Source organism: Antechinus flavipes, chromosome X, assembly GCF_016432865.1.
Source record: "Antechinus flavipes isolate AdamAnt ecotype Samford, QLD, Australia chromosome X, AdamAnt_v2, whole genome shotgun sequence".
Lineage (NCBI taxonomy): Eukaryota > Metazoa > Chordata > Mammalia > Dasyuromorphia > Dasyuridae > Antechinus > Antechinus flavipes.
Window position 1 is genome coordinate 82,433,839 of NC_067404.1, and position 14,629 is coordinate 82,448,467.

A 14,629-nucleotide genomic window follows, 5' to 3' on the forward strand; every position below is an offset into this window, starting at 1 on the left:
CATAGATTATACATGTACAATCATGTAAAACATTTCCATATTAGTCATTTTGTACAAGAAGACTCAAAAAAGAAAAAGAGACAGACACACACACACATAGAGACAGAGACAGAGAGAGACAGAAACACAGAGAGAAATAGTATGCTCAGTCTGTAATCAGGCAACATTACTTCTTTCTCTGGAGGTGAATAGCATTTTTCATCATGAGTCCTTTAGAATTGTCTTGGATTGTATTGCTGAGATTAGCTAAATCATTCACAGATAATCATCCCACGTTGCTGTTACTGTGTAGGATGTTCTCCTGGTTCTGTTTACTTTATTCAACATCAGTTCATGTAAGTCTTCCTAGGTTTTTTGAAACCGTCTTTGCATTTTTTATAGCACAATAATATTCCAGTATAACCATATACCAGAACTTGTTCAGCTCTTCTTCAATCAGTGGTTATCCCCTCAATTACCAATTTTTATCCACCACCAAAAAGGCTGCTGTAAATATTTTTCTATAAATATGCTCTCTTCCCTTTTATTTAATTTCTTTGGGATACAGACCTAGCAGTGATATTCCTGGGCTAAATGGTATATGCAATTTTTTTTAGCTATTTGGGCATAGCACCAAATTACTCTCCAGAACACTAGGATAAGTTCACAACTCCACCAATAGTACATTAGTGTCCCAGTTTTCCCACATCCCCTCCAAATTTTATCATTTTCCTTTTTTGTCATATTCACCAATCTGAGAGGTATGAAGCAGTATCTCAGAGTTATTTTAATTTCCATTTCTCTAATCAATAGTAATTTCAAGCATTTTTTCATACATCTATAGATGGCTTTAATTTTTCTGTCCAAAAACTGCCTGTTCATATTCTTTGACCATTTTCCAATTGGGGAATGACTCATGAGCACTAGGTCATGAGGTAGAAAAATAACCCTGAACCAAGATAAGGTTCCTAATGAGACTTTTTATAAATGAAATTGTCAGAGAGAAATAATTTTTGACATAGAACAACCTTGTTCACCCTTCTAGGCCATAAAAATTCAACAAACTCAGTTGAATAAAATCATATTCTCATACATCCCATAAGGAAAGAAACAGCCTCTATAGATGAACTAAGTTGGGTTATAAATTTAACTGCATTTAGAGGTTTTAGTGTAAGCTGATTGAAAGATGTCTCCAAAATAACTGCAGAGTAGGATCCAATAAAATCCCTTCACAAATAGCTAAATCATGTTGGGGAAACTCAAAACTCCCCTTTGGTTTCTTATCGGAAGAGTGTCAAAAAGTCTTCTCTTAACATTATCGTTCCATAAGTCAGGCTTTAGCTATGTGAAACTAATATTTAACAGAAAACAAGTTTCTATTAGCCAAAATGTTGCTAGTGGAATGGCATAATGAAATTTAAAAAAAAAAAAAGATTTTCATTAAGGCATGAATGAAGGAAGCATCTACATAGCATTTGCCAAGAATTGTGCTAAACATGTTTACAAATTTTATCCATTGAGTTGTTGGACCACAACAAATGACCATGTCCCTGGCAGCAACCCAGTATCTGAGTGGGCTCCAGTGAAGAACAAACTGACCTAGTATAATTACCTTGTACAGACAGAATTATCTTCTACAGACAGAGCCATCTTATACTGATGCCCGCTCTTTCCATATCTGAAGGTTGTTACAGATGTTAACTCCTGGGGCTACATTATAGAAACAAGATTGCTAAGACCCACCAGGTGATTTACTAATGCATTAGTATATTAGCATAGTTAATGTTCCTTGCTCTGTCCTCTGCCATAACAAGTCCCACTTTTGTCCTTGTAAATTTAGATTTCCTTTAGGAAACTTAGTCCATTAGTTAAAGTGTTAAGATTTGCCCCTTGACTTGCAGACGTCCCCAGCTTGTGAATTATTTCGGATGACCATGTGCTTGTACATCTTCATTATCTCATTTTATCTTCATAACAACTGCAAGAATTGTGTCTATGCCGAGGAGAATGGCCATTCTATCCTGCCTAGGGGAAGGGGAACTAGCACTGCTTCTTTGATTCCAATCTCCCATCTCCTTCTTTATTCGTAAGGTCCTAAGAAGATTTTACTCTGAGGCCAAACGCCTATAGACTATGAACACGCACCATGACTCCCCTGTCCATTGCAGCGATTCTGATCCCTAGGGATTATTATTCAGACCCTTTACCCATTCTCAAATCTTATTTTCATTCTCCTCACCCAACCCCAGTGTTCCCATTCTAAAGCTTCCCATCCCCTTCCACTGTGCTCTCTGCAGTGCCAGTTCTGTAGGTAATACATTTGCTTTCATCTTAAATCTTTTCCTTTCTGACCCCATATCCTCTTCACTGGTGGGGGGAGTTGAAATACTCCTTGGTTCTCATGACCACTTTCAGGTTTTCTCTATGCCCTCCATGATTGGGCAACCTCTCCTCCTTTAAGGTTTACTCAATCCATATCTACTAGACAATCAAAATTGTGGTATCTACTGTCTACTGACCTCTGAAACACTTCCCTTTTTTTCCTCAATGTGTTCAGTGCCTGGCTCTCAGTGATTAAACATTTGATCAGTTCAAATGTTTATGTTCCAGATACTGTGCTAAGTGCTGGGGAGATGCACAAAAAAAAGGCAAAATAGGGTCCCCTGATCTCAAGGAGCTTACAGTCTAATGGGAAGGATAACAAGCAAACAAATGTGTACAACAAACTCTATTCAGGATCGATAGGAAATAATTTAAAAAGGAAAGACACTGGAGTTAACAGAGGCTGGGAAAGGCTTTCTGTAAATGATAAGATTTTAGTTGGGATTGAAAGGAAGCCAGGAAAGCCTAGAGATAAATCGGGAGAGCAGCCAGAGAGAATGTCTTGATTGTGGATCAGCCATAAGGTCACTTTTAAAGAGTATGTGTTAGAGAATAAGGTAAAAAAGACTGTGAGAGTAGAAAGGGATTAGATTATGAAAGGCTCTGAATGCTAAACAGAATATTTTGTCTTTGATAATAGGGATCCACTGGAGTTTATTGATCAGATTTTGAGCTTTAGGAAAATCCCTTTGGTGAATGACTGGAGGATGAACTGGATTGAGGAGAAATTTGAGGCAGGCAGCCCCTCCAGCAATTATTGTAATAGTTCTGGAGTGAGGGGATGACGGTCTATGTGGGGGAGGGGGGAGAAGATGCTACAAAGGTAACATGGACAGGCCTTGTCAACAGACTGGAAATGGCTGGAGGTGAGAGAGAGTGAGGGGTCCAGGATTACTACTAGATTGTTTTTCTCTTTCTCTTTTCTAAATTTCTACATCCATCCTGATATTCCCTTAAACATCTTAACCTCACAGTCCCTGAGCTTATTCTACTATGACCCAGTCCTCCACTCCATTTTAGCCATACACAGAGATGTTCATACTCTTGATTTTGCCATCATCCACAAATACTAACCCTAATCTTTTCATGCACATGAACTCTCTGAAATTCTTGCATTTTATTATAATCTATTGTTATTCCATCGCTCTTTGCCTTGCCACTCCATTCTCTCTTCTTGGTTCTCATTTGTTCTCCAATCCCTAGACCCCTCAGTTCATTTCCCAGCTAGTCATCCCTACACTAGCTCCCCCTCCTCATCGTGACTCCTTAGTGAACCAGTTCAACTTTACACTGTCTTCTTCCCCTGAGTCCTCTGCCCTCTTATTTTACCCAGCTAAGCCTCATCTTTGGATCACTCCCACCGTCCTTTGGTTGAAAGGAAAATTATTAATTCGAGCTAGTATGAAACTCAGGACAAAGAGAATTAAAAGGATTTTACTGTAAGAAGTTAAGGTAGCAAGATTTTTTTCTTTTTCTTTTTTAATTTTAATTTTTCCAAGTTACATGTAAAACAACATTTTTTTGGTTATAAATGTACATTCAGTTTTTACATTTTTCCATGTGAATCGTGGTGGGAGAGAAAAATCAGAACAAAAAAGAAAAACCACAAGGTAAAAAAGTGAACATAGCATGTATTGATTTATGTTCAGTCTCCATAGTTCTCTCTCTGGATGTGGATGGCATTTTTCATCCAAAGCTTTTTGGGATTGCCCTGGATCACTGAATTGCTGAGAACTGAGTCTATCAAAATTGATCATTGCACAATTTTGCTGTTGTTGTGTACAATGTGATCTTGGTGGTTCTTGTTTCACTCAGCATTAGTTCGTACAATTCTTTTCAGTCCTTTCTAAAGTCAGTCTGTTCTTCATTTTTTTTATAGAACAATAATGTCCCATTATTTTCACATACCATAACTTATTCAGCCATTCCGCAATTGATGGGCATCTACTCATTTTTTCAATTCTTTGCCACCACAAAAAGAGCTGCTACAAACACTTTTGTACATGGTCCTCTTCCCTCTATGATTTCTTTGGGATATAGACCCAATAGTAGCACTGCTCTCCAGATTGGTTGAATCATTTCACAACTCCACCAACAATGCAGCAGTGTCCCAGCTTTCCCACATCCTCTCCAGTGTTTATCATTATCTTTTCCTGTCATCTTAGCCAACCTTAAAGGTGTGAGATGGTACCACAGAGTTGTCTTAATTTGCATTTCTTTCATCAAGAGTGATTTAGAGCATTTTTTCACATGACTTGAAATGACCTTAATTTCTTCATCTGAACATTGTTTGTATCCTTTGACCAAATATCATTTGAGGAATGATGTGTATTCTTATAAATTTGGCTCAGTTCTGTATATATTTGAAAAATAAGGCCTTTATATGAAACACTGGCTCTAAGACTTTTCCCCAGCTTCCTGCTTTCCTTCTAATCTTGCCTGCATTGGTTTTGTTTGATTACATTAAATGAAAAAGTTTTTGCACAAAGTTATCCATTTGGCATTTCATAATGTTCTCTAGTTCTTTGGCCATACATTACTCCCTTTTCTTAAAGGTCTGATAGGCAAATTATCTCTTGCTCTCCTAATTTGCCTATATTGTCACTCTTTATCACGTACCCATTTTGCCCTTATTTTGGTATGGTAACAACATGTAAATTCGATGATGAGGAATGACTTCAAGGTGGGGCTTTTATGTGTCTACCTCAGCAAAAAAAGTTGGGCTCTTGCATCTCAATTCTTCCCCAAGGTAGCAAGAATTTGACAATTTGCAGGTAGGGATGTGTGACAAAGGGCAGGTAATATAATAAGAATGCTCTCAGTGTATTCTCCACCAGAGCCTCCCCAGCACTGATTGATCAGCAGGGTTGGCCACCGTGGAATACCTAGTCATAACTTTCAATATCTTGTCTTTCTACTTTTTGTGTATGGTTGAACTAAGATGGAGAAAAATCACCAAACCAGGCTGACTGGCTCCAGTATAAATACAAGTTTATATTAAAATCTTATCTTATCCTTCACTGCTGCAAGGAAGTCATTTCACATCTCCCTAATTAACTTACTACTTCACTCACCACAGTGCCTTTTTCAAACTGTTTCATCCCTCCTCAAACTTCCCCTGGTTCCCTCTCCTCTTACCCACATTGCTGAGAATCTTACTGTATATTTTACTGATAAAATTCAGGTCATTTTCTGAGAACTCCCTCTTCTCGCCCCCTCCCCATTTCATGTCATCCAAATGCCTTCTGACACTCTCCTCCTTCATCCCATCTCACAGTATGAGGTGCCTCTTTTCCTCACCAAGGCTAACTCGTCTACCTGGGCAAGTGACCACATTCAGTCTCCTCAGCTAATTGCCCACTCTCTCCTTTTATCTTCAGGTTCTTCCTACTCCTACCTCTCATCAGGTGGTCTACTTTCTGGCACCCAGAGACAGGGAGACCATCAATGACCAAGGCACATGGCTGTCCAGCACAGAGGTGACTGATAGGAGGATAGCTACCAGGGATGGATGGCTCAAGGAAAGGTTTTGTGTTTTTTTTTTGTTTTTGTTTTTCAGGATATGAGACACATAAGCATATATATAGGCCATAAGAAACCGAGAATGGAGGGGAAATTAAGGACCAAATGTGATGGCATGGGAAAGAAAAACTAGAGGCTTTGCGTCCCCAGACCTTACCCTTTCAGCCCTTCAGCCTCCCTAACCCTTTCCCACCTCAGCTGCATAAGAAAGGTGAGGAGGATTGGCCTCCAGGTAGGGCTGGTGGGCAAAACTGGTTCTGGCAGTGTCCATCTTTTTATTTTGGGCCCTTCCTCAATCAATTCCTTGAGATGGATTGAATTACGCCACCATGCCCCCCACCCCCCTAATGGAGGCTTGATGCTTTTCGCAAGGGAGAGGCTGGGGGGAGGGGGAGCAGTTCAATTTCTCCTTCTCTCAGAAACGGGAAGCTTGAGCTGTCAGCTCCTCAGGCTTGCAGGCTGGGTACCCAGGCTCGAATCCCATCTTTCTCATTGGCCAGCTTCTGGCTCAATCACAGGAGCCTACGAAGGTGAGGCGCGAGGGAAGCGTTCCCATTGGCTGGGCGTGAAGACCAATGGGAGCAGCCTACAAGGGGAGGATGTTCACCCTCCCTGGTTCTTGTCAGTCATAAGGTGACCACGACTGCGTTCGGTTCGGTTTGGCAGCTCCGGCACTCTAGGCGGCCCCAGTTGTGAGGTGGGCCTTGCTAGGCCGCATCTCGGGCTGCCCGATGGCGGTGGCCGAGACTCGAGGACCTTCGGCGCTGCTTCTCCAAGCCCGCTCCAGAGACCCTAGGCGCATCTTTCAGAGGACGTGGGAACTGCAGAATGAGCGGTGAGAGGGGTTTAGGGGAGGGGGAGGGGTAAAAGGAGACAGTCCGTGAGAGAAGAGGGAAGGGGCTATAGGAAGAAAAGAGGGGAAGGGGCAGGACAGACGAGGGGAGTCTGCAGCAGGAGCAAGAGGATGGATGGAACAAGAAAGAGGAGGGGGTGGGGATAGGAGCAGGGGACAGAAGAAAGCGGGAGTAGGAACAAAAAAGGGGAGAGGGCCAGTTCTAGGGGCAGGAAAAGAGGGTGGAGGAGGCAGGAGCAGGGGAGAGGAGGGAGCGGGAGTGGTAGCAAAAGAGGGGAAGGGGCCAACTGCAGAGATAGGGGAGGGGGCCAACTGTAGAGATAGAAGGGAGGAGACCACCTGCAGGAGTAAGAGAGGGGAGGGGGCCAACTGTAGAGATAGAAGGGAGGAGACCACCTGCAGGAGTAAGAGAAGGGAGGGGGCCAACTGCAGAGATAGAAGGGAGGGGGCCAACTGCAGAGATAGAAGGGAGGGGGCCAACTGCAGAGATAGAAGGGAGGGGGCCAACTGCAGAGATAGGAGAAGGGAGGGGGCCACCTGCAGGAGTAAGAAAAGGGAGTGGAGCAACCGCAGAGATAAAAGGGAGGGGGCCATCTGCAGGAGTAAGAGAGGGGAGGGGGCCATCTGCAGGAGCAAGAGAGGGGAGGGGGCCACCTGCAGGAGCAAGAGAGGGGAGGGGGCCACCTGCAGGAGCAAGAGAAGGGAGGGGGCCACCTGCAGGAGTAAGAGAAGGGAGGGGGACACCTGCAGGAGTAAGAGAAGGGAGAGGCGGGAGGGAGAGCAAAAGAGGGGAGGGGACCAACTGCAGGAGCAAGAGAGGGGAGGGGACCAGCTGCAGGAGCAAGAGAGGGGAGGGGGCCAGCTGCAGGAGCAGGAGAGGGGAGGGAGTCAGCTGCAGGAGCAGGAGAGGGGAGGGAGTCAGCTGCAGGAGCAGGAGAGAGGAGGGGGCTACCTGCAGGAGCAGAAGAGGGGAGGGGGTCAGCCGCAGGAGCAGGAGAGGGGAGGGGGGCACCTGCAGGAGCAGGAGAGGGGAGGGGGCGGTGAGAGAGGGAAGAGGGCGGGATCAGTGGAGGGAGAGGAGGGAGCGGAGAGAGCTGGGAGGTGGGCGGGATTAGGGGCGGGGAGGAGGCGGGGAGAGGGAGGAGGGCGGGATTAGGGGCGGGAAGGGGGCGGTGGTGAGAGGCTCGCTCTGGCAAGTCAGAAACGAGACCAGTCTTTCTCTCCTCTTTAAAATCTGCCTTTTCCTTGGCCAGTCCTTCTGAAGTTCCAACCTTTGACGTGATTTTCTCTGTTAGGAATTTATGATCCAAACATCTGTCTGTCTGTCTGTCTTTTTGATCTTCTGGTTCGGCGACTCTTCTTTGGCTTCGTCACTTCTGAACCTTCCCCCACTCCCACTCCCACCCCCCAGCTGCCGTGGCGTGGAGTGGGTGGGATAGGGTTCGATTGTACTTGGCTTGTTCTGTCTCCGGGTGGCTCGTGCACGGCACACCTGAACAAAGAAGCAAATTGAAAGCCAGCTGTTTGCGCTTCCCCTCTCCTCCCACCCCTAGTCCCGCAGGGGTTTCTGGCCCGAAGCTGGGGTGCCGTGGGTAGCCCTGCATTTGACCTGAGGGCTTCACCTCTGATCCTAGCGCTTGCTTCCTCTTAGCCAAACCTTGTCTTAGCACTCCTGTCTGCACCTAAATTGCCTTATCTTTAAAAAACTAGATTATTCTTTTAGCTCAAAATCGATGGTTCTCATAATTACTAATGTCCGGCTGAGATTTTGTTTCATCTCTGTTTAAAAGTTTGTGTGTAGTGTATTTTTAAAGTCTGTTTGCTATTGTCTCACAGCACATGGTAGAGTCAAATATTTGATTGGAATCATGTTAAAGACATCTGAATCCAGTGTTTTCTCTTTTTGCAGTAGTTATGAAATAACTAAAATTTCTATGCCTCTAAAATGGAAAAAAAAAAAAAAAAGCAGTTCCAGATATTTGATTAAATTTGACCTGAATTTTCTGTGGATTCTGTTCTGCTCGTCGGGGCCATTGTTCAGTAGCAGGTGTATGCCATCTCAGGTTTGAAGCCATTTTGTGTTTCTAACATGTATAAACCATAGTTTGCAGCTTTATGAGAAGGAGCCAAAACTAGGAGGCCTGGAAGTCAAGGAGATGAAGCTTACTCACTTCCTGGAAGGTTAGGATTGTTTTGGCACCACGTTGGTCACTTGTGGCCCTCAGGGTTTGACACTGGGAGGAAAATGGTATTAAGCTTCCTGGTCATTATTTGTGATTTAGGAATCTGGGTTTGTCCTGCCAAAGGAACTGCAGCCCCTGAAAGTGTGTGGTGTTCTGTTCAGTTCGTTTTTGCATTTCAGAGTTCTTTCCCATTTTTACATCAGGAACAGGACTTGACAGTCCTCTCTACCAGAGCACTAGAGTGTAGCAGGAACCAGATTCAAATGGAATTGGGAAATGTTTAACAAAATAAATTAAAATACTGGAGTATATAGGTGGTGATACTATTTGATTTGCAAAGTTAACATAGAGCATACTTTGATCCTTAGTTTAGGAGTTTTGACTCCACTACCCTATTCGATTAAAGGTGCAATTTTCCCCTGTAAGGGTTAAACTTGGCTTTGCTGGATAAGGTACTCTTGTTTGTGAACTTGTATTTTTTTTTTCTTTTACATTTTGGAAGATCGTGTTTCAAAATCTTTATTTATAATCCAGGTTGCCAGGTTTAAATGATCCTGACTTTGGTTCCTTGTGTAATAGTGATTACTGACCCCCACCACCCAAAGCCCAATTATTACATTTCACCCCTTGTTGAGGGTTCTCTGGTACCTTTGAGAAGGTCTGGGGATTAAGGTATATAGTCTTTGTCATTGGCTCAAGCTCTCATCAGTACATGATTCCCAATTTTAGGGGTCCCCTATATCCTAGTTCCATTTAAACATTAACAATCCAATTAGCTTTTTTTCAAAGTAACATTTCCTTCCAAAGTATGGCAAGCACAAACATACAGACAAAATCCTCCAGACTCCATAGTTGGGGGAGATGAGATAGATTAATATCACAGTTTAGTTCAGTTCCTATATAACATTAATCCCACCAAGTTCTAAACTCCTTTCCCCGACCTTTGGCTTCTGTCCCAGCACCCTGGCTTCTCCAGGGCTTCCTTCCATGTGACTTGGAATCCTGGCTCCAAGGTCCCTTACTCAAGTCTTTCTGCATCTAGAACTGAAAAGGACAAATGAAACAGACCAAACCCCAGGCCTGGACCTTAGAACCATAAACCTAAAAGGAGGGGAAGGTACTCTTTTTCTCCCCAGCTTAGTAACTGGCCGGTACCCCCAGGTGCCTCTGGTCAGGTATTGTGGTTATCAATACCTGATGGACCACGAAGCCACCACAGGCTGTCTGGTGTCTGCCACTAGAGGGCCTCTCTCTTAGGCAATCTGGGCATGCCCCCAAATCCCAATTCAAATAAAATACAATACATAGGGTTACAAAGGAAATCAGTTATTCAGAAATACAATCTGGAACTGGGATAACTTGCAATCCAGTGGTGGGTCTAGTAACTACAGTCATTTAGAAGTCGGGTTAAGTGTAAATCTAACAGCAGTAATGAGATGGAAAAATATCTGCGATTTCTGTTGGTGACGCTCATGGGTCCTGCTAGTATTACTGTGGTCTGGTACCTATATTCATAATTTAAGGAAATGCTAAATTGCAGTTAGAGATTAGTGAAAATAATGATGTCGTTTTGTCCCATCCAGACTCTCGTCTCATTCATGTTCCATGGATTCCAGGTTAAGAACTCCTGATCTAGAGTTTTGTTACTGGTATATTTCTATATTGTCATATAGCCTTTATCACTTATTTTTTAGGTTTTCTAAGTCAATATGCAGCAGGATATGCAAAGATCCTTACTGTTAGTGGCCCTGTTTCTATTTGAGTTTACCACCATTGTTATGGAGGAAAGTCTGCTGGGTTTGGAGTCAGGAGATTTTGACATTGGAAGTCTAACCCTGGCACTCTGGCATATACTTGTGGGGCTTTAGGTGAGTCATTTAACTTGGTGGAGTTTTAGCTTCTTCATATGTAAAGTGGTAATAATAAATATTGGTTCTATTTGCCTTTCAGGGTACTTTTGAGGATGTTTCTGGCATGTTTTGGGAACAGGACATGTTTGCAAAAATATTAACTTGTTCTATAATATTACAACCAGCATTATTTTAATGATTTTTATTTTATCATGTAGGCTCTTTTGCAATATTCCAATCCCTTATATTACCAGTATTACTTCTACTACATTATAGGGCTCAGGTTTGGATTTTTTTCTCTTGCTGTATTTTATTTGCCAGTGTTTGTTATATCTAATATTTTTTTTGCATTGCTATTCCTTAACACTATTGATTTGTAGTTCTCTGTCTGCCTTATTCTCAACAGGTCTGCACATCAGGACTATATTTACCTCATAGAGTCAGGGACAACACCATCTTTTTATTTGATTTTGGACTGTTCTGATATGATTCATTTATAAATACATAAGGTTCTAGCACCATCTTTTTATTTGGCAGCTGAATAATGATTTGCTCAGTCATCCTCTGATAGTGTGATTATATCAGTTATTTGTTGATTATTTTGTCAATTTGGGTATCCATTTTTTGTAAATAGTTATCTCTATATTCTCTGTTTTGTTGCCACTTGTGTAGTAATATTCTCAATCTTCTTTATATCATCCTCATTCCTTGTGATTTCTCTCTTTCTCTTTTCCAATTTTGAAGTTGGGATTATTTTTGATTACATATGCCAGTGGTTTATCCATTTTATTTATCCTTTTTTTAATAGCCAACTCTTTTGTTAATTTAGTGATATTTTTATTTGAAAAATGTTTTGGTTCATTTCTCGTTTAATTCTAGCAATTTTCTTTTTTGGTCTCATTTTGGAGGTATTGAACTGTTTATTTTTAATTTTTTAAAAAATATTAAGTCAACTCATAACATTTCTTATGCCCCCTCCCCCCGGATATAAATTGGCCCCTGAATATTGCTTTAGCCTTGTCCAATAAAGTTGATATTATATAATTGTGGTTTCCTGTAATTAATTTAATTTACACATGCATTATTGAGACATATTTTATTTTCCATAAAGGCCTTCATTTATTAAGTGTATTTCTCCTTTTGATAACTTTTTTATTATATAGTGATTTAAAAACATGTTTAAGACTTATTTATTTGTTTTGTCCATTTTTGTGAATGATTTCTGTGTATTTGGGAAAAAATATTCTCTTCCTTTTCCCCATTGAGTTCTATCAAATCTACCTTTTTCAGCACTCTGTTCACATCTGTAATTGCTTTCTTATTAATCTTTTTTATTTTGATTTGTCATTATGTTAGCAGGATGTCAAAGTTTCCCACTGTTTATTGTATTATATGCATTTTTTTGGTAACTCAATACATTTTCATTTATAAAGTGCCTTGCTGTGTCATTAGGTATATATATGCTTAATATTGATATCCTCTTCATTGTCAATGACACTTTTTAATTTTTCTTTATTTTTCAATATTTTTATTTCCATTAAGCTCAAATATTTGAATAAAAATACAAAAAGTGAAAAGAAACTAAGCAAAAAGTAATTGTGAATGATTATAATGTAACTCTGCAGAGATTGTGTGTAAACTTTTTCTGAGATCTTAACAAAGATGGTTTATGCATTTGACATAGTTCCATTGTGGTTAATATTGTCTTTCTGTCTTTTTATGAGAGGCAGCATGGCAAAGTGAATAGGGAGCCAGTCTTTGATGCAGGAAGACCTGGGTTCAAGGCCTGTCTCCGACTGGTCAGGTGACTGTAGGCAACTCATGTGACTTTAGTTCTCTTGGCAATTGTCTAAAGCTCCAATAGGGTGGACTTTCCTCACCACAGAGTTCCCTATGACAGTGAAATGCTAGGACTCATAGCCATCCTGGCCTTGTTTTTCACAACTGGAAGCAGAGAGTGTGTTCTCTTTTGACTTCTTTCTTCACTCGGGTGTCACTGTACTTCCTAAGTTTTCCTTGAGGTCAAGAATGTTTTGATTGTTGTGTTCCCAAGATGAAGTGTGATACTTGGAAGTCCTGACATATTTAGCTTTCGAATAATTGCTTGAATTGAATTTTTTTACTTCTTCATGTTTACCATTTTGTTATGCTTTAATATTTAATTGCCTTCATATAACATTTTTCATTCATTCAGGAAACATTTTTTAAACATTTGCCAGGCACTATGCTTAGTGCTAGGGAAACAAAAAGAGGCAAAAGACAGCCCTTCCCCTCAGAGAGGAGCTCACAATCTAATGGGAGAGACAACATGCAGACAAATACATACAAAGCAAGCTCTATATGGGATAAATAGGCATTAATCAACAAAGGAGAGACACTGGAATGAAGAGGGGTTGAGAAAGGCTTCCTATGGAAAGTGGATTTTAATTGGGACTTAAAGGAAGCCAGGGAGGAGAGTAGGGGGAGTGGAGGAGAAGGGAATGTTCCAGGCATATGGGACAGCCAGAGGGAATGCCTGGATCTGACAAATGGAGTGCCTTGTTCGTGGAACAGCCAGGAGGCCAGAGTCACTGGATCACAGAATACCTGTCGGGGAGTAAGGTGTAAGAAGACTGGAAAGGTAGGAGGGGATAGGGCATGAAAGGCTTTGAATTCCTAACAGAACATTTTACATTTGTTCCTGGAGGTATTAGAAACTCCTAGAGTTTATTGAGGTGGGGGAAGGGGGTGATGAGATCAGACATCCACTTTAAGAGAATCACTTTATTAGCCGAATGGAAAATTAGTCATAAAGGGCTAAACAAGGATAAACTTTATATCCTAATACAGGAAGATGATATATGTATCATCAAGAATCACAGAGGGAGATGAGGCTTGACAGTAGTTTGTTACATTTTGATGATCTGAAATGAAAAATGGAAAGGGAGGGAAAGAGAATTGGGTGAGGGAGGTGGAGATAGGAGAGAAAGAATGGGGGAAATTGCCTCACTTAGTTGTGCTTTATACAAATAAGAAGGAAGGGGTGCAAGAGAGAGAGGATAACACGAATCTTTCATCTAAACTAGTCAAAGGAGGGAAGAGTATACACTTTTGGATACAAAAATACATTTCATTCAATAGGGAAACAGGAGGAAAAGGTAGGGGATAAGAGGGTGGGTAGACTAGGGGAGGGATTAACTGGAAGGAAAGATGGGATATGAAAGAAAGAAAAGTAAAAAACTAGTATGGAAGAGACAACTAAAAATCATAGCTTTAATGTAATCACCCATAATACAGAAAAGGGTAGCAAATTGGATTAGAAAGCAGAATTCAAACAATGTTATTTACAAGAAACACTTGAAACAGAAAGATGGACACAGAATTACAATAAGAGGTTGAAGCAAAATCTATTATACTTCCACTGGTGTAAAAAAAGGCAGGAGTTGCAAACATGATCTCTGACAAAGCACCAAGCAAAATAGTCTTAAAAGAGAAGCAGGAAAATTACATTTTGCTAAAAAGTAAACAGACTGTGAATTAATATCAAGACTAAATATAAATATGCCAAATATTATGGCATCTAACTACATAAATAAGTTAAATGAGTTACAGGGAGAAACAATAAAATAAATAGATGTGACTAGAATTTGAGAAATTATTTAAATGAAAATGTAGATACCTCTTAATCAGCTCTGCATAGTACCTTCACAAAAATGGATTCTGTGTTAAGCTATAAAAATTTTATACATGCAGAAATATTAAAATGCATTCTTAAAAACCACAATGCAATTAAAAATATATGCAGTAAAGAACCTCTCACTAAATGATTGAAATTTAATTAGAGACTAACTTATTCCTATAGAATGGGCAAAGAGCAAGTC

At 41.0% G+C, this 14,629-nt stretch overlaps 1 long non-coding RNA gene across 1 annotated transcript in view; it reads left to right on the forward strand.

Moving 5' to 3' along the window:
• The window catches only part of LOC127542679 (uncharacterized), a 47,184-nt gene extending 33,112 nt beyond the window's left edge, over positions 1–14,072 (forward strand). The window contains exons 3-8 of the long non-coding RNA XR_007948782.1: positions 5,742–5,840; positions 5,921–6,094; positions 6,303–6,413; positions 6,510–6,718; positions 10,614–10,787; positions 11,176–14,072. This is a non-coding gene — a long non-coding RNA (uncharacterized LOC127542679). The remainder of the gene's footprint in view (positions 1–5,741; positions 5,841–5,920; positions 6,095–6,302; positions 6,414–6,509; positions 6,719–10,613; positions 10,788–11,175) is intronic.
• Positions 14,073–14,629: the final 557 nt, after the last annotated feature.